The sequence below is a fragment of the Rattus norvegicus genome, chromosome 2 (genome assembly GCF_036323735.1).
Source record: "Rattus norvegicus strain BN/NHsdMcwi chromosome 2, GRCr8, whole genome shotgun sequence".
NCBI classification, from domain to species: domain Eukaryota; kingdom Metazoa; phylum Chordata; class Mammalia; order Rodentia; family Muridae; genus Rattus; species Rattus norvegicus.
This window is the reverse complement of record NC_086020.1, coordinates 128,093,749-128,114,115: the sequence shown is the minus strand read 5'-3', so window position 1 is coordinate 128,114,115 and position 20,367 is coordinate 128,093,749. Positions and strand designations below refer to the sequence as shown.

General features: G+C 38.7%; 1 pseudogene; it reads left to right on the top strand.

Moving 5' to 3' along the window:
* Positions 1-19,515: 19,515 nt before the first annotated feature.
* On the top strand, positions 19,516-20,063 carry Spryd7-ps1 (SPRY domain containing protein 7, pseudogene 1; annotated as a pseudogene).
* The last annotated feature ends 304 nt before the right edge of the window (positions 20,064-20,367 follow it).

Genomic DNA, 20,367 nt, shown 5'->3' with positions numbered 1-20,367 from the left:
TCCAAAGAATCTGTTGTCAAATGAGGTTTTTCTGACTAGTGTGAGGTGAAATCTTAGGGTTGTTTTGACTTGCATTTCCCTGATGACTAAGGATGTGGAACATTTCTTTATGTACTTCTCAGCCATTCAGTATTCCTCAGGTGAGAATTCTTTGTTTATTTCTGTACCCCATTTTTAATAGGGTCATTTGGCTCTCTGGAGTCTACCTTCTTGAGTTTTTTGTATACTTTGGATAAAAGCCCTCTATCAGATATAGGGTTGGTAAAGATTTTTTTCCCAATCTGTTGGTTGCCATTTTGTCCTACTAACAGTGTCCTTTGTCTTACAGAAGCTTTGTCAATTCTTGATCTTAGAGCATAAGCCATTGGTGTTTTGTTCAGGAAATTTTCCCCAGTGCCCATGTGATTGAGACTCTTTTCCATTCCCACTTTTTCTTCTATTAGTTTGAGTGTATCTAGTTTTATGTGGAGGTCCTTGATACACTTGGACTTAAGCTTTGTGCGATAAAAATGGATTGATTTGCATTCTTCTACATGCTGACCCACAGCTGAACCAGCACCATTTGCTGAAAATGCTATCTTTTTTTCTATTGGATGGTTTTTGCTCCTTTGTCAAAGATCAAATGACCATAGGTGTGTGGGCTCATTTCTGGGTCTTCAGTTCTATCCCACTGATCTACCTGCCCCTGTCTCTGTACCAATACCATACAGTTCTTATCACTACTGCTCTGTAATACTGCTTGATATCAGGGATGGTGAATCCCCTCAGAAGTTATCTTATTGTTGATGAGAGTTTTCGCTATTTCTTTTTAATATAGCTATTTAAATTCAGTTTGACTGATTCAATTAATTATTCTTTATTTCATCAAAACAGGGGTTTTAAATTACTTTTGATGATTTTAAAATATCCATAACTCAAATATTTTTTTAGCCACCACTATTTCTCCCTTTGAAAATTCTCTGTTCAGATATTTAGCACATTTATTTATTTACTTATTTACTTAAAGTATTATGTTGAAAACTATTTCATGCAGTATTTTCTGATCACTGTTTTCCCTTCTCCAGTTCCTCACAGATGCTCTCATGTCCTAACTCCCCTCCAATTATAAATCCTTTCCTTTTCTCATTTTATTAAAAAATACAGGCATGTTTTCATTCATTCTGCTGGCCCTCAGAGCTTCTCTACTGCCCCCTATCCCCATACCTGATCATGTTCCCTTTTTTCTCTTCCCCCTCCCCTCTCCCACCAAATCCCTCCCTCTGCCCCCCATAACATTTTTCTTCTCTTCCCACTTGTGATTAAAGCATCCTCCCTTGGGCTCTTCTGCTTAACCTTCTTTTTTGTATGAATTGTATCCTAGGTGTTCTGTATATTTTTGACTCATATCCAGTTATTAGTGAGTGTATACCATTCATGGCCTTTATGTCTGAGTTACCTCACCCCAGGATGATATTTTCTGGTTCTATTCATTTCCCTGCAAAACTCATGATGTCTTTGTTCCTAATAGCTATGAGTGGAAATATGCAACCTTGCGGGGGTGCTAGAACTGAGGAGACACTCTAGAAATATCAGGACCTGTGAGGTGAGAGACTCTCAGGACTCAAAGTGAAGGACCTTAGATGAAATGCCCAACAATAGGGAGAGGGAACTCATAGAGTCTACCTCCAGTAGAAATGCAGGGCATCATGTGGAGGTACTCGAAATGGTTCCTGTCTAAAAGAACTGCAGGTACAAAAATGGAGAAGAGACTGAGGGAAAGGAGGTCCACTGACCTGCCCTGTCAGACCTTCCTGGGCTTCCTCTCTGGTTGCTCTGTGCTGAGTCTTGCTGAAACATGTGGAAACATTTGTTTTTAAGAAAACAATATCTTGGCCTTTACTGTTTGGCTGATGGATGGTAACACAGTTAGGTTAGTTCCTGTTTTTATCCTGAGAATGTAAACTTGTTTATCCATTGTGCTTCTGGGGTTTTTCTACCTGGTTGACTTGGAGTATATATACTGTGAAACTCAGTAAAGCTTTGACATTCTTGTAGCATGAATGACCTGAGTCTGTGTCTTTTGTTAAATATCCCAGGCTTACACCCAGTTCTTGGTACTGTTGTACCAAGCCCAAATTAGAATCCACCTCAAGAGGAGGCTCCACACTATGCTGTGGTGTGCTTACAGACAGGACCTTAGCATGGCTGTCCTCTGAGAGGTCCTACCAGCAGCTGACTGAGACAGAGCTTCACCAAACCATTGAATTGAAGTCATGGACCTCTGTAGTTGAATTAGGGAAACACCAAAAGAAGTACTGAAGTCGGCATCCCCATAGAGGGACCAGCAGCCTCAATTAACCCAGACTCCTGAGATCTCTCAGATACTGGGCTACCAACCAAGCAACATACACAAGTCTGTCCAAGGCCTCCAACACATATATAGCAGAGGACTGCCTGGTCTAGCCTCAGTGAGAGAAGATGTACCTAACCCTTGAGAAACTTGAGGACCCAGGGAGTGGGGAGCTCTGAAAGGGAACAGGTGGAGGGGAAATCCTCTTGGAAATGGGGGAGAAATGGGATGAGGAACTGTGGGAGGGAAGACCAGGAGAGGGGTAAAAACTGGACTATAAAAAAATAATAAGTAAAGGTTAAAAAAAGGCAAAAAAATGAAAAAGAAAAAACAAACAAACATAAAAACATAAAGTCAGGGCAATCAAGCAGCAGGCCCCCTGTAGTTCAGACACCACCAAGACCTAAAGGGACCTGGTCAAAAGCTCTCTGCACCCAAATGCCATGGGAGGGAGAACTAAACCTTCAGAGGGGCAGATACGCCTGGGAAGCCAGAAGAGACTATACTCTGCCCACATTTTTTACTCCAGAGGAAAACAGCTAATGCCATCTGGGAACCTAGTGCACAAGGGCCACAGGAAAAGGTGGCACAGGCCCTCCTGGTTGCCGCCATCACAGAGAGCTCAAAAGCAGCACCCCAGGAGAAACTTGAGCCACGGGACCACAGGTAAGAGCAAGTTTTCTGCTCCAAGCGACTTGCCTGGTGGACTGAGGACAAATGCCCACAGGAACAGCTGAAGACCAGTAGACAGGAAAGACTACACGCCTGAAAGCAGAACACTCTGTTCCCATAACTGGCTGAAAGAAAACAGGAAAACAGGTCTACAGCAGTACTGACAAATAGGCCTAGAGGATGGTCTAGCAAATGTCAGATAGCAGAATATGGTAACACCAGAGATAATCTGATGTCAAGAAGCAAGCACAGGAACCCAAGCAACAGAAACCAAGACTACATGGCATCATTGGAAAAGCAACAACATAGATAAACCCTTAGCCAGACTAATGAGAGGACACAGAGAGTGTGTCCAAATTAACAAAATCAGAAATGAAAAGGGAGACATAACTACAGAATCAGAGGAAATTCAAAAAAATCATCAGATCCTACTACAAAAGCCTATATTCAACAAAACTGGAAAATCTGCAGGAAATAGACAATTTCCTAGACAGATACCAGGTACCAAAGTTAAAACAAGTACAGATAAACAATTTAAACAACCCCATAACTCGTAAAAAAAATAGAAGCAGTCATTAAAGGTCTCCCAACCAAAAAGAGACCAGGTACAATGGGTTCAGTGCATAATGCTATTAGACCTTCATGGAAGACCTCACACCAATACTATATAAAATATTCCACAAAATTGAAACAGATGGAGGGCTACCAAATTCCTTCTATGAAACCACAATTACTCTTATACCTAAACCACACAAAGACCCAACAAAGAAAGAGAACTTCAGACCAATTTCCCTTATGAATATTGATGCAAAAATACTCAATAAAATTATGGCAAACCGAGTCCAAGAGCACATCAAAACAATCATCCAGCATGAACAAGTAGGCTTCATCCCAGACATGCAGGGATGGTTTAATATCCTGAAAACCATGAACGTAATCCATTATATAAACAAACTGAAAGAACAAAACCACATGATCATTTCATTAGATGCTGAAAAAGCATTTGAGAAAATTCAACACCCCTTCATGATAAAAGTCCTGGAAAGAATAGGAATTCAAGGCACATACCTAAACATAGTAAAAGCCATAAACAGCAAACCAGTAGCTAACATTAAACTAAATAGAGAGAAACTTGAAGCAATCCCAGTAAAATCAGGGACTAGACAAGGCTGCCCACTCTCTCCCTACTTATTCAATATAGTTCTTGAAGTTCTAGCCAAAGCAATCAGACAACAAAAGGAGATCAAAGGGATACAGATTAGAAAAGAAAAAGTCAAAATATCACTATTTGCAGATGATATGATAGTATATATAAGCGATCCCAAAAGTTCTACCAGAGAACTACTAAACCTGATAAACAACTTCAGCAAAGTGGCTGGGTATAAAATTAACTCAAATAAATCAGTAACCTTCCTCTACACAAAAGAGAAACAAGCTGAGAAAGAAATTAGGGAAACGACACCCTTCACAATAGTCCCAGATACCTTGGTGTGACTTTAACCAAGCTAGTGAAAGATCTGTATGATAAGAACATCAAGCCTCTGAATAAAGAAATTGAAAAAGATCTAAGAGATGTAAAGATCTCCCATGCTCATGGATTGGCAGGATTAATATAGAAAAAATGGCCATTTTACCAAAAGCGATCTACAGATTCAATTCTATCCCCATCAAAATGCCAATCCAATTCTTCAAAGAGTTAGACAGAACAATTTGCAAATTCATCTGGAATAACAAAAAACCCAGGATAGCTAAAACTATCCGCAACAATAAAACAACTTCCGGGGGAATCACTATCCCTGAACTCAAGCAATAGTGATAAAAACTTCAGGGTATTGGTACAGAGACAGACAGATAGACAAGTGGAATAGAATTGAAGACCCAGAAATGAACCCACACACTTATACTCACTTGATTTTTGACAAAGAATCCAAAATCATCCAATGGAAAAAAGATACCATTTTCAGCAAATGGTGCTGGTTCAATTGGAGGTCAGCATGTAGAAGAATGCAGATTGATACATGCTTATCACCCTGTACAAAGCTTAAATCCAAGTGGATCAAGGACCTCCACATCAAACCAGATACACTCAAACTAATAGAAGAAAAAGTGGGGAAGCATCTCGAACACATGGGCACTGGAGAAAATTTCCTGAACAAAATACCAATGGCTTATGCTCTAAGATCAAGGATCGACAAATGGGATCTCATAAAATTGCAAAGATTCTGTAAGGCAAAGGACACTGTTGTTAGGACAAAATGACAACCAACAAATTGGGAAAAGATCTTTACCAATCCTACAACAGATAGAGGGCTTATATCCAAAATATACAAAGAACTCAAGAAGTTAGATTGCAGGGAGACAAATAACCCTATTAAAAATGGGGTTCAGAGCTAAACAAAGAATTCACAGCTGAGGAATGCCGAATGGCTGAGAAACACCTAAAGAAATTTTCAACATCTTTAGTCATAAAGGAAATGCAAATCAAAACAAACCTGAGATTTCACCTCACACCAGTGAGAATGGCTAAGATCAAAAACTTAGGTGACAGCAAATGCTGGCGAGGATGTGGAGATAGAGGAACCCTCCTCCTTTTCTGGTGGGATTGCAGTCTGGTAAAACCATTCTGCAAATCAGTCTGGAGGTTCCTCAGAAAATTGGACATTGAACTACCTGAGGACCCAGCTATACCACTCTTGGGCATATACCCAAAAGATGCCCCAATTTATAACAAAGGCACTTGCTCTACTATGTTCATAGCAGCCTTATTTATAATAGCCAGATGTTGGAAAGAAACCAGATGCCCTTCAACAGAGGAATGGATTCACAAAATATGGTACATCTACACAGTGTAATATTACTCAGGTATCAAAAACAATGACTTTATGAAATTCATAGGCAAATGGAGGGAAGTGGAAAATATCATCCTGAGTGAGGTAACCCAATCACAGAAAAACACACATGGTATGCAGTCATTGATAATTGGATATTAGCCCAAATGCTTGAATTACCCTAGATGCACAGAACACATGAAACTCAAGAAGGATGACCAAAATGTGAATGCTTCACTTCTTCTTTAAAAGAGGAACAAGAATACCCTTGTGAGGGAAGAGAGAGGGAAAGTTTAGAACAGAGGCAGAAGGAACACCCATTCAGAGCCTGCCCCACATGTGGCCCATACATATACAGCCACCAAACTAGATAAGATGGATGAAGCAAAGAAGTACAGGCTGACAGGAACTGAATGTAGATCTCTCCTGAGAGACACAAACAGAATATAGCAAATACATAGGCGAATGCTAGCAGCAGCAAACCACTGAACTGAGAATGGGACCCCGTTGAAGGAATCTTTGAAAGGACTAAAAGAGCTTGAAGGGGCTTGAGACCCCATATGAACAACAATGCCAAGCAACCAGAGCTTCCAGGAACTAAGCCACAACCCAAAGACTATACATGGTCTGACCCTGGACTCCAAGTGCATATGTAGCAATGAATATTCTAGTAAGATCACCAGTGGAAGTGAAGCCCTTGGTCCTGCCAAGACTGAACCCCCAGTAAACGTGATTGTTGGGGGAAAGGCGGTAATGGGGGGAGAATGGGGAGTGGTACACATATAGAAGGGGAGGGGAAAGGGTTAGGGGGATGTTGGCCTGGAAACCTGGAAAGGGAATAAAAATCGAAATGTAAATAAGAAATACCCAAGTTAATAAAGATTAAAAAAATCCACAAAGTCAGAAATATTTCAGAACTATGAAACCAGAAAGAATGGGGGAAAAGGAAAAACAAGAGTATGAAAAAAAGTCTAAAAAACATCATTGGAGAGGCTTTCTGGCCATTGGAAGATACCCAGAGGCCTGCCCAACTGGTGGCATGCCCTCTATAGGAGACACTATGCTGCACAAATATGTGGTGGAAAGTTAGTAGAGAAAGAGTATCTGGATGGTTTGTTCATTGTGCAGAAAGGCAAAACTGGAAATCTGGAAAAGAAATGGTGGTGACGAAGAGCCTCATATCAGTAGTCTATACTGCCTCCTGAGGCCATGGCGACATCCCAGCCTGAGGTGGGCTATGTCTCAGTCCATGGATATTCAACAGTAAGGTTTGTGTCAATGTCCATGGCCCACATTACCATAAAAGACCATGTGGATGTTCCAGGTCCAGGCTGACACCTGCGTCAATGTTTATATTCAAGGGTTGTGCATAGTTGGCCCTGTTCCTTAAAAGCTCAGATGCTCAGGAACTCAAGTGAGCTGTCCCTGCATCTAGGCATTACAACAGAGCTGGCCCTGGTGGCTGGTGGGTAGCAAGCTGGTCTTGCCCACCATCTCGTATACCATATGTGGTTTTTATACCCAGTGAGATACCAATGAAGAAAGCTAGTTTTTTCCTTTGCAAGCAGATGTCAATTGGAGATATCTTCTTGGTTAGAAATGAGAATTTATGTCCACATCCCAGTTACAACAGAGAAAAACCACCAGTGCCTGCATAAGCTACAACACTTTTTTAGTTTATGTGTGCAGCCGATCTATTTTTACTGGAAGAAACTGTTTCCTTGGTGTTACACATCCTGTCTAGCTCTTAAAGTTTTTCTGTATTCTTTTCCCCATGGTCCCTGAGCCATGAATGGAGGGTTTTGATGATGATAACACATATAGGGGTGAGTGCTCTAGCCTTCTTACTCTCTGTACATCTTCCTGTTGTGTGTCTTTATGGTAGTTCCTATCTACTGCAACAGGAAGCTTCTCTGATGACAGATGAGTAATAACTAATCTGTGGTTATAGTAGAATGTCACTAAGAGTCATTTTATTGTTATTGTTCTTTAGTAAAATAATGGCATTTGGGTTTACCCTAGGCCCATGCTTTCTCTTGCCTGAGGTTCTTGGCCAACTCTTTAGTGTGAGACATGGATTGCATTTCTTGCAGGAAGGATTTAAATACCACCAGGAAATTGTTGGTTATTCCAACAATGTTTTTGCCACTATTATAACAGTATGTCATCTAGGCATGTTTACCACAGTAGATCAAAGGGTTTGTCACAAGGTTGTTGGTTAAATTCCTCCTCTGGTAGAACTTCGGTATTGTGAACAGTAGTTAGTAGGGATTATGGCTTGAGTTAGGCATCATATTGACTTCTCCATGTTCAATGAGAAATATAATTGTTGTCTTCAAAAACAGGGCCTTACTATCAGTTTGCGAAACACAACTAATAGCTTTGTGAATATCCTGAGCTATGTGGGAGGTTTCCATGAGGCCCCTTAAACCAGTAACTCAATTAGAGGTATCCCATTCCCAAAACTGGATGTTTCACTTGCTGATGAGAGATATCTAATTGGGGTTTTGTCTCCCCATCATTTAGTAACTGTATTTAGATGTCTTTCATATTTGAGTATATTTTAAGAACCTTATACTATAGGAGGTTTCCATATGACTTGTAAAATAATTGGTACCATTATTTATCCCTCTACATACTCTTGCCCCTTCCCTTTTCTTTCCTCCTCCTCACTTAATATATTCATTCCACTCTTCCTCCTATCTCTGTATAGGTATATCTTCTATTTCTTCTTCCTTGGAGATACCTGGCCAGTACCGTAGTCTTTATATAGTCTTTGTGGTTATGTGGATTGTAGCACACCTACAAAAGTCTTAAAAGCTGTCATCCATTTTTAATTTAAAAATATGTTTGTCTTTTTTTGGTCTCAGGATACTTTTTTTCTAGCTTCATTCACGTATCTGTGGATTTTATAGTTTCATTTTTCAACAGTTGAATAATATTTCATTATGTAAACATAACACATTTTATTAATATCCATTGATTGGTGAACAACTAAGCTGTTTACTATGTCAGGCTATTGTAAATAAAGTAGCAATGAATATAGTTAAGCCACTGCTTCTGTGGTAGAATGTGAGTTCTTTATGTATGTGCCCAAGAGCAGCATAGCTGGGTCTTGAGGTCGTTCTATTCAGAGTATTTTAAGTAACTGCCACACTGAGTTCCACGGTGGCTGTCCTAGTTTGTACTCTCATTGAAAGCCGTTCCCCTTCCTTCACATCCTTGCTAGTATTAGGTGTCATTCATTTTATTAATCTTGGCTATTCTGAATGATTTTAGATGAAATGGCAAAGTCGGTTTTATTTAAATATCTCTAATTACTAAAAATTTGAATATTTCTTTAAATATATCTGAACTATCTGCATTTCACCTTTTAACTACTGTTTCCTTAGTTCTGTAAGACTTTCTGAACAGAACACCAATAGCACAGCATTCATATCAACACTTATTCAATGAGGCAATATAAAACTCAAAAGTTTATGTATGACAAATGACACAATTATCTTGACAAATCAGCAGCCTACTGAATGGGAAAATATGTTTACCAATTACATATCTGATAAAAGTCTAATACCTACAACATGCAAAGAACTAAAATCAAACTGGACTGCATGAAAACAAATAACCTGATTAAAAATGTTAATTGTTCTTGAAACCTCACAACAATATACATTAAATTTCAGGCCTTAGTGATTTTTCAATGCAAAAATATTAAATAACTGTCTATTTGTTAATTATAATTATATATTATTTCCATTTTCTTCAAAGTACACAAATAATTTCAATAATATAGAAAGTATTCACTATATGATAATCAATTAAAAATTTTTGTGGGTCTCTCAGTGTACTGATCTTGTTTTTATATTTCTTTTATAAATGGTTTGATTTGGTCAAGCTCAAATGGTATTATATCCTTTAATACTCCTATCTCAAACATAAAATAACCCAGTTCTGTGGGAAGGCTCAAAATTCTTCACATTCTATACATTTCAGAAAAGAAATATTATCATTATCACTATTACTGGTAATTTTTCTGGTTCAAATGATCATAGGTGAATAGGAATGAGCTTTAAGTTAGTTAGGGAACGTTTCTTCCTAGATCTGAATAGGAAGGGTTCCCTTCCCTTTATAATTCATAAGGCTGCCTTGGAAGGAGACAATGTCCAATGTCAGCATCCTAGTAAATAACACATCTGCCTGAACCTAGAATGAGAAACTCTGGCCACTTATTATCAACATTTAGTCCTTAGGGACCTTTTCACAAAAGCCACAAAAGTGAAAAAACCTAAAAGATAAAAGAATCCTTGGATTTCTTTTTTTTTATTGGATGTTATATGTATTTACATTTAAATTTCCCAGTTTCCCCTCAGGAACCTCCCTTCTCCTATTCCCCCTCCCCTTGCTGCATGAGGGTGCTTCCCTTCCTACTCACCCACCCCCACCTGATCTTTCTGGTATTCCCCTACACTGAGGAAATCAAGCCTTCACAGGACCAAGGGGCATGTCCTCCTATTGCTGCCAGACAATGCCATCCTCTGCTACATATGCAGCTGGAGCCAAAGGTGCCTATATGTATACTCTTTGGTTGGTGGTTTAGTCCCTGGGAGCTCTGGGGGCTCTGGTTGTATGATATTGTTTTTCTTCCTATGGGGTTGCAAACCCCTTCAGCTCCTTTACGTCTTTCTCTAGCTCCTGCATTGGGTTCCCTGTGCTCAGTCCAATGGCTGGCTGTGGGTCTTCTACTGTGGATTTGTCAGGCTCTGGCAGAGCCTCTCAGGAGTTAGCTATAACAGGCTCCTGTCAGCAAGCCTTCCTTGGCATCTGCAAGAGTTTCTGGGTTTGGTGTTTTTATGTGGGATATATCCCCAGGTGGGACAGTTTCTAGACCACCTTTCTTTCATTCTGTCTTCCACATGATGTCCCTGTATTTCCTTTAGATAGGAGCCCTTCTGGATAAAGAATTTGGAGATTAGTGGGTGGTAAATCGGCCAACTGGGGGCCTTGCTTAACCTCTGGATATGGTTGCTATAGGTTCTCCTTCCCCTTGTTGGGTATTTCAGCTAATCTCATCCCTGTTAATTCCTAGAATCCTCTAGCTTTCCAGGCAGCTGGGACTTGCTGGTGGCTACTCCCAGTTCCCCGTCACCATTACTACACACCTGTGTTCAAATTCTTTACCCTCTATATATCATCCCTGTCTCCCCCCTTTATGCCCCATCCTGTCTTTCTCCCATGTTCCATCCACACTCTACTTTCTATGAGTATTTTGTTTCCCCTTCTAAGAAGGACTAAAGCATCCACATTTTGGTCTTCCTTCTTCTTGAGCTTCATATGGTCTCTGAATTGTATCTTGGGTATTCCTAGCTTTTGGGCTAATATCCACTTATCAGTGAGTGCGTACCATGTGTGTTATTTTGTTTCTTGGTTACCTCACTCAGTATGATATTTTCCAGTTTCATCCATTTGCCTAAGACTTTCATGAAGTCCTTGTTTTTAATAGCTGAGTAGTACACCATTGTGTAGATGTACCACATTTTCTGTATCCATTCCTCTGTTGAAGGGCATCTGGGTTCTTTCTAGCTTCCGGCTATTATAAATAAGGCTATGAACATAGTGGAGTATGTGACATTGTTATATATTCGTGTATCTTTTAGGTATATGCCCAGAAATGGTTTAGCCGAGTGAGAATCCTTAGTTTTCCTGCCACAAGAGTAAGAACTACTCTCAGGAAGTTCTCTTTCAGGAATGTTCCAGAAGTCTTATAGCATATTTGTAGATCATCAACCAACTGCTGCAGAGCCTAAGGAGAAAGGCTAACACAAGCTGCTTAAAAATTAATATCCTTGTATATGGATCTTAGTACAGTTAACAATGATGTTGATTTTTCTTCTTTACATTACCATCTTTAAACTGATTATTTTAAGCACCGTCTCCTTCACAAACGTTGACAGATCCATCAGTTTTTTACTCCTCAGACATGCTCAGCCATGAATCTGATGAGAAGAGCATAAAACCACCACTAGTGCACACTGCAAATGGTTCTTCCCACTCCACTTCCTCATTGCCATTACCCTCCCACAGCATTTAGACTAATTCTAATTGATGGATTTCATCCACAAATTAAAAAACAATACTCACTAGATTTCAGTGATGAAAACCATACAGAGTGGAACAATATGTTCCTTGGTAATGCAGCTCTTTGTTATCTTTACAGCACACCATGAAAGACAAATTAAAGGAAGAATGCAGAACCAGCCTTTCTTATTGCTTTTAAGATAATAAGAAGACGGTGCTTATTTGTTTTGATTGGCTGGTGTAAATTCATGGTCCTTGTACAATTTATTGATTTGCTTAAATATCAGTGGATGCCTGATTGAGGACGTGCAGGTGTTTCCTTCTGATAGTTCACATTTGCAATTTAAATTTTATTTATAAGCTTAAATGGCTCTACAACTACTAGATTCACTTCTCTGAAGAATCACTAATATTTTATCAAGTAAATTTTTATTAGTTCTCAGTTACAATTTGTGCAATGATCTCATCTGATAAAGAAGCAAGTGCCATTTATGTGGAGAAAGATAAAATGGAGACCCATTGTGGAATGTTATTGAAGTCAAGTGATAAATAACAATAGTTTACATATCCTTAAAGCTGGAAGTGGAAACCAACCAAGCCTTTTCACTCTGCTGTTTAAAGTGAGCTAAAAAACACTCTCAATATTCACAGATAAGGTTTTCCTCTTCAAGGACTCAGATGTTTGGTGTGATTTCAGCAGAACTAGATAAGTATCCATTTATAAAGAAATTCCTGGGAAGATGCAGTAACCATGGCTGCTAGTATGTGCTCATTTTCAGTCTACTTTCTCCTAACACAGAATACATCCATACTGAAAAGTGGAAAGTACTTCTTTTTTTGTTTGTTTATTTGTTTTTTTAAGTTTTTTTTTTTAATTTTATATATGAGTACACTGTTGCAGTCTTCAGACACACCAGAAGAGAGCATCAGATCCCATTACAGATGGTTGTGAGCCACCATACGGTTACTGGGAATTGAACTCAGGGCCTCTGGAAGAGTACTCAGTGCTCTTAACCCCTGAGCCATCTCTCTAGCCCCTTGTTTTTGTTTTTTGAGGCAGAACTCACTTTATATCCTAGGTTAGCCTTGAATTGCTAACAATGTTCCCACCATAGGAACACACACACAAATACATACACACACAAACACACAAACACACACACACACACACAAACACACACACACACATACACACATTTTATCCACATCACTAGAATCAAAGGCATGTAGTACATAATTCATTAAATTTCCTTAATAGTAAAGAATAAGGTTTTAAAATCATTTATAGTTTGTAATACAAGTACAGTGAGCATGTCATTAATCTATTCTCATGCGATTAAAATGAAATGAAATTGATTTAATACGTGATATTTTAAAACCTACTAGAATTGTTAGCATAAATAGTATGCATGTGACTAACACCAACCTGACTTCATTTTTATTTACTTTTTTAGTTTTATTTTTCTTGGATATTTTATATATTTACGTTTCAAATGTTATCCCCTTTCCCCCCTCTTTCATAACCCCTCCCACTGCTAATATGAGGATACTCCCACTCCAACCTACCCACTCCCACATCAACTCCCTGGCATTCCCCCACATTAAAGAAATGGGCCTTCACAGGACCAAGGACTTCTCCCTCTATTGATGTTGGACAATGCCATCCTCTGCGACACTTGTGGCTGGAGTCATGGACCACTCCATCTGTACTTATTGGTTGGTGGTTTAGTCCCTGGGAGCTCTGGTGAGGTCTGGTTGGTTGATACTGTTGTTCTTCCTGTGGTGTTGTAAACCCTTTCTGCTTTTTCAATCTTTTCTCACTCCTCCATTGGAGTCCTCTTGTTCAGGGCAATGCTTAGCTGCAAGCATCCCCATCTGTATCAGTAGATCTCTGGCAGAGCTTCTCAGGGGGGCTCCTGTCAGCAAGCACTTCTTGGCATCAGCAATAGTGACTGAGGTTAGTGGCTGCATATGGGATGGATCCCCAGGTAAGACAGTCTTTGGATGGTACTTTGTCACTGTATTTCCTTCTATGAGTATTTTGTCTTCCCTTATAAGGAAGCATCTATCTTTTGGTCTTCCTTCTTCTTGAGCTCCATATGATCTGTGAATTTTTTCTTACATATTCCAAGCTTTTGGACTACTTATCAGTAAGTGCATAACAAGGGCACATGCACTGGGTTACCTCACTCAGGGTGATATTTTCTAGTTCCATCCATTTGCCTTAGAATTTCATGAAGTCATTGTTTTTAATAGCTCACTAGTACTCCATTGTGTAAATTTACCACATTTTCTGTATCCATTCTTCTGCTGAAGGACATCTGGGTTCTTTCGAGCTTTGAGTTATTAAAATAAGGCTACTATGAACATAGTGGAGCATATGTCCTTGTTATATGTTGGAGCATCTTTTTTTATGTATTCCCAGGAGTAGTATAACTGGATCCTAGCTGTTTTCCCTTTTTAGCGTTAGCTGGAGACACCAGTAGTAGTAGAAGTGAGAAAGCAATAGTAGTATAGTGTTACACAGGGATTTAAAATGCACTGCACATCTTTGCCCTGGATTATCACTATCCACTTGTTGAACTCCCAAAGACAGGTACAGAATAATGAATAAATATTGTTTAAAAATTCTATTTAAAGATCTATTTTTAATTTTTAAGAATTATTATTGATGGCTGACAATTTACTAATTTATATAATTCTGTTTATTCTCCCCTAATCTTGTGTATCTTTCTTGCATTGCATTCATTCTTTTTTTAAAATTTTTATTAGATATATTTCTTTACTTACATTTCAAGTATTATTCCCCTTCCTGGTTTCCTGTCCATAAGGCATCCCCTCCCCTCCCCCTACCCCATACGGGTATCCCCCCCCATATATCCCCCTTACTATACCCCCATATTCCCCTGCACTGGGGGTCCAACCTTGGCAAGACAAAGGGCTTCCCCTTCCACTTGTGCCCCAACAAGGCTATTCTTTGATACATATGCAGTTGGAGCCCTAGGTCAGTCCATGCGTAGTCTTTTGGTATTGTTTCAGTCCCTGGAAGCTCTGGTTGGTTGGCATTGTTGTACTTACGGGGTTGCCAGCCCCTTCGGCTCTTTCAATACTTCCTCTAATTCCCCCAAACAAGGTCCTGTTCTCAGTTCAGTGATTTTCTGTTAGCATTGACCTCTGTATTTAACATGCTCTGGATGTGTCTCTCAGGAGAGATCTATATCCGGTCCCTTTCAGCATGCACATTTTAGCTTCATCAATCTTATCTAGTTTTGAATATATATATATATATATATATTATATATATATAATATATATATAATATATACACACACACACACACACACACACATATTCCTTCAGTCACTGCTCTAAACTTTGCTTCAATATTTCCTCCTATGGATATTCCTTTTTTCCCCTTTCAAGAAGTGGTAACATCCGCATTTTGGTCATCCTTCTTCTTGAGCTTCCTGTGTCCTGTGGATTTCATCTTGGGTAATTTGAGTTTTTGGGCTTTATATCTATTTATCAAAGAGTGTATACCAAGTGCGTTTTTCTGTGATTGGATTACCTCACTCAGGATGATATTTTCAGTTCATCCCATTTGCCTATACTTTAATTCCTACCATTTTCAAATTCTTTAACCAAGAAGAGCACCAATTTTAATGGCAAAGTCATTGAAGTTTCCCTGATCACTTTGTTCTTTGTTTTTGATTTGTGTACATAGTAGCCTCATTCTAATGGAGGAACCAATCCCTTTACCAGCTTTCTGAAGCCATCAGTTTGGCTTAAAACACAATGTTGAGGGCAGAAAGAACAATAGAAGTCACAGATTTTCACTCTGTTTTCATGCAAAGCACAAAGATAGATCTTTCCTTTGAATGACGGGACTCTGTAGCTATCTATAGAATCTCAGTGAGAAGGAATAGGCAAAGGTTGGGAAATGGTTTTCAGATATTTCCTATCTGCTTACGATAGAAATTTTCATTTATTTCTGTGGCTAGAATTATAATTTGTTTCCAGTTAAAAGGTTTAACATTGCTTCCCTGCTCTTTGTCTTGTCAATGTCTTTCTCTTGTTTTTTTTTTTTTTTCTTTTTTTCCACCTCATACTCATTATGGAGCAAGGATCTCAGAATTCTATATCTGCTCAGGCATATGTCATTATCAAACATCTTTGCCACGGCTTCTCTTTCTGTGAAATATTTCCAGTAAAAAACTCTGCCTGAACATTACCTTTAACTGGCATCTTCAAAGTACCAAATTTTCAATGCTTTAAGGAAAGAAGTTAGGGACAGTGTTCAAATTGACATTGAAGAGTGGGTTATATTTTCCAGAACTATATAGATCATCAGGAATTTTTCTTAGAGCCTATATTTCCTGAAAACCCTCTTTAAAGTATGCATTTCCATATCTCCTATAACTTTGCAAGGCCTTGTTAACATAAAAACAATCATTCATTTATTAGTGCTACAGAGTATAGGAACAAAAGCCCAGGGAAATGAAAGTTCTAGGCACTGATTGTGTGGAAGGCTGAAATGTTAACTGCTTGACTTGCAAATAATTGTCTATACATTAGTACCATAGTGGAATAATTCACTTTTATTTCTTTAGACAATTTCTTATAAAGTATCGTCACAGCAAAGGACCAATATAAAACTTTGTGCTATATCAAAGAAAATCATACAGTAATCACATTCACTCTACGAAAATCACTTATTTTCACTCTTAGTGCAGTGTTAAAATAATAGGGCATTTCCTGTATTTTCACTTCTAAATTTGGTTTTAGTGGTCAGAGAGCCCTAGAGCAACAGTCAGTAGATAATAGATAACAATTTGCATGAAGGAACCTGAAATACGAATCTAGAATATGTATAATCATCAGCTTCATCAATTAATGCTTTGACTTCTCATAAGGAATTGAAGCATTTGCAGTTCTGAATCTGTTCCGACCCACGGTTATACAACATATATTGACCTGTCACTTTATAGTAAGTCTTTGTCCCATCTTGGTGGTTATTCAACAATTAAGATTTTCGAAATGTCAAGGAAGATCAGAAAGCCATCAATAAATAGATATTAATAATCTAATCTGTACCAGACATTGTTGCATTACCAATAAACAGTAAAGGATTTTGGGAAACAATAAAGAGTTGCTAACTCTCAGGTATAAAATTTATATTTTCATTAAATATAATCACAAGACAGTAAGAGGTTTATAATCTTCAAATCATCCTATAAGGGACTGTAAGCCTGTGTACTACAACTGTGATACATCAATGGAGAAATGGAGCACTCTGAAGCCTGAGAGAGAGAGAGAGAGAGAGAGAGAGAGAGAGAGAGAGAGAGAGAGAGAGAGAGAGAGAGAGAGATTCAGATGGCCATACTAAAATCAAGATGAAACACTCACACAGGGAATTTGATCTTAGTAGTTCATTAATATTTCACAGTGACTCTTTAGTTCTACTAGGTTTAAAGACAAATTTTGAACTAGGGGTATAATTCAGTGGTGGAGAATTTCACTAGCCTGTTCAAAGACTTGAGTTAAAGTTGAGGAGCATATTTCAAAAATAATGGCGATTCTCTATTCCTTACTTTTTGTCTAGGATTTCTGTGACCATTAGAACTATTGTCATATAAAATGTCTGCTGAGAAGTAGCGAAGCAGGAAAATATGAGGTGTTAATGCACCCCAACCTGCACCTCATATGTCAATTTACCGGAATGGTTACTCATTTCCTAAGTAGCATGATAAAAGTTAAGGAACTTGCTGAACAGCTTGCTATTCAAAGGGCACCTCCACTCTCCTGCCACGTCTCCTTCCACCTTCATCAGACATGCTGAGCCTGAACTCTACACATTACCTTTCCTTCCCCCATCCATCTTCCCTGATGGCTGAGTCCTCTGGAGCACACCAAGGTACCCTGAGCAGCCCAGTAGCCCAGGAAGACCTCCATTCTCACGTCACCCTTCTGCCCACCTTCGTCGGTCTCGCAGCTCCTGAATCATACACACTTGTGGCTCCTAAACCACACAGGATTGAACATCCAGAACCATACAGCTTAAAGATAACCATCAGAGGCATGTTATACCAGGACTGCCGAGGTTAACCCCCTTCCCAATATCTATGACAACAGGAACATCCAGGGACTAAAGCCATCCATATGGCTAAAGCCTTTTGAAGGAATATAATCATCAAAATCCAGGGCAATAAGACACCTTCAAAGCAGAGCTATTCTACTATAGCAAGCCTTGGATGTCCTAACACAACCACATACTCATGGAAACTGAACATCTCTCTACTCGATGATCACTTAGTCAGGGAAGAAATAAAGAAATAAATTAAAGACTTCCTAGAATTCAATTAAAATGAAGGCAAAATGTACTCAAACTTGTGGGACACAATGAAAGCAGTGCTAAGAGGAAAATTCATAACACTGAGTGCCTTCATAATGAAATTGGAGAGATCTCGTATACTAGCCACTTAACATCACACCTCAAAGCTCTAGAAAAAAAAAGAAGCAAGCACACCTAGGAGAATTAGAAGGCAGGAAATAGCCAAACTCAGGACTAAAATTAATCAATTAGAAACAAAGATAACAATACAAAGAATGAACAAAGTGCTGGTTCTTTGACAAAATCACCCAGACAAACAAACCCTTAGGCAAACTAAGTAAAAGGCATAGAGACAGTATCTGAATTAACAAAATCAGAAATGAAAAGGGAAACATAATATCAGAAATTGAGGTATAAACAAAAGTCATTAGCTCTTACTACAAGAGCATGTACTCCATAAAACTGGAAAACCTGAACAAGATAGACGACTTTCCACTTTGATAGGTAGATACCACTTACGAAAGCTAAATCCAGATCAGGTACAGTATTAAACAATGAAAAGCCTCCCAACCAAAAAAAAAAAAAAAAAAAAAAAAGCCCAGGTGGATTTAGGGCAGAGTCCAATTACCAGACTTTCAAAGAAGAGCTAGAAGAGCTAATACCAATAGTCCTCAAAATATACAAAAAAAGAAAGAAAGAAAGAAAGAAAGAAAGAAATAGAAATGGAAGCAACAATACCTTCTTTGAAGCCAGTTCATCTGATACCTAAACCAAGCAGAGACCCAACAGACGAATTTCTTCTATGAACATCAACACAAAAATACACAATAAAATTCTTGCAAACCAAATCCAAGGACATCAATAAATCATGCATCATGATCTTGTAGTCTTCATTCCAGGGTTACAGGGATGGTTCAATATAAGACAATCCATCAACATAATCCACTATACAAACCAACTGAAAGAAAACAAACTCACATGATCTTCTCATTAGATGCTGAAAAGGACTACAACACAAGCTAATACGTCTTCATGTCATAAGTCTTGGAGATTGTCAGGGATCCAAGGCACATATCTAAAAATAATAAAAGCAACATACATCAAGCCAATACCCAGTATCAAATTATATATAGAGAAACTTGAAGTAATCCCACTATAATTTACCCAATCCCAGGTTAAAGCCAAGGCTGCCCAGTTTCTTATCTATTTAACGTAGAACTGTCAGGGAGGGGGTATGCAGTGGGGGAGGGGATGTGTAGCTGCACCTTGGCCCCAATATCATGGTACTGCCTGCACTGCTGTCTGGCCTCATTCCTTTCAAAGAGATGATGGCAGTACAGTTGGACATGCAGCATTGGGAAAAGATGCTGTGATTGTGAAAAACAGAAGAAGAGTCTGTGGCACCGGAAGTTGTTTAGCCAATGCAGCCTTACATGAGAACAAAAGCTATATTGACTTCAAAATCCAGTCTACTAGAATCTGGAGTATAGATCTTGCAACTCAGAAAGTTAACTTGAAACAGATTCCTCTTGACTGAGACATGCATAGCCTAGTGATGAGAAATGGCAGAGCTCTGTACCACAAAAACAAAGAGAAAAACAGGCTGCTGGCAAAATGCCTTCCTCAGGAGGGAGACGTAGTGGCTATAACATATGATCATATAGAATTAAATGTATATTTGAATGGTGAAAACATGAATTGTCCATCATCAGGTATACAAGGGACAATGTATCTGGTTGTGTATGTTGATGATGGTGCAATTTTGGATTGCAAGTTCTGTGATTTTTATCATACTCCTACAACTGATTTTTTAAAAAGCGCTATTTGAGCAGTAGCTCTTCTGAATGAGTTTCTTTTCAAAACTGAGACTTCTGCAATATCACACAGCACTTACCACTTAATAAAACTCTCCTTGATCTAGAGACAAGAACACATGCTGAGCATTGAACTTCTTATTGTTGTCTAAGGAACCCATATATTCATTATACCACACTCAGGTTTGATATACTTAAAAGATCTAGGCAACTTATTTAATCTTATTTAAACAAATAAACCATGGGTTTGATTAACAGTAAACAAAAACAAAACAACATAGAACTTAAACTTCTAGCTAATACAAGTAAACAACAAAA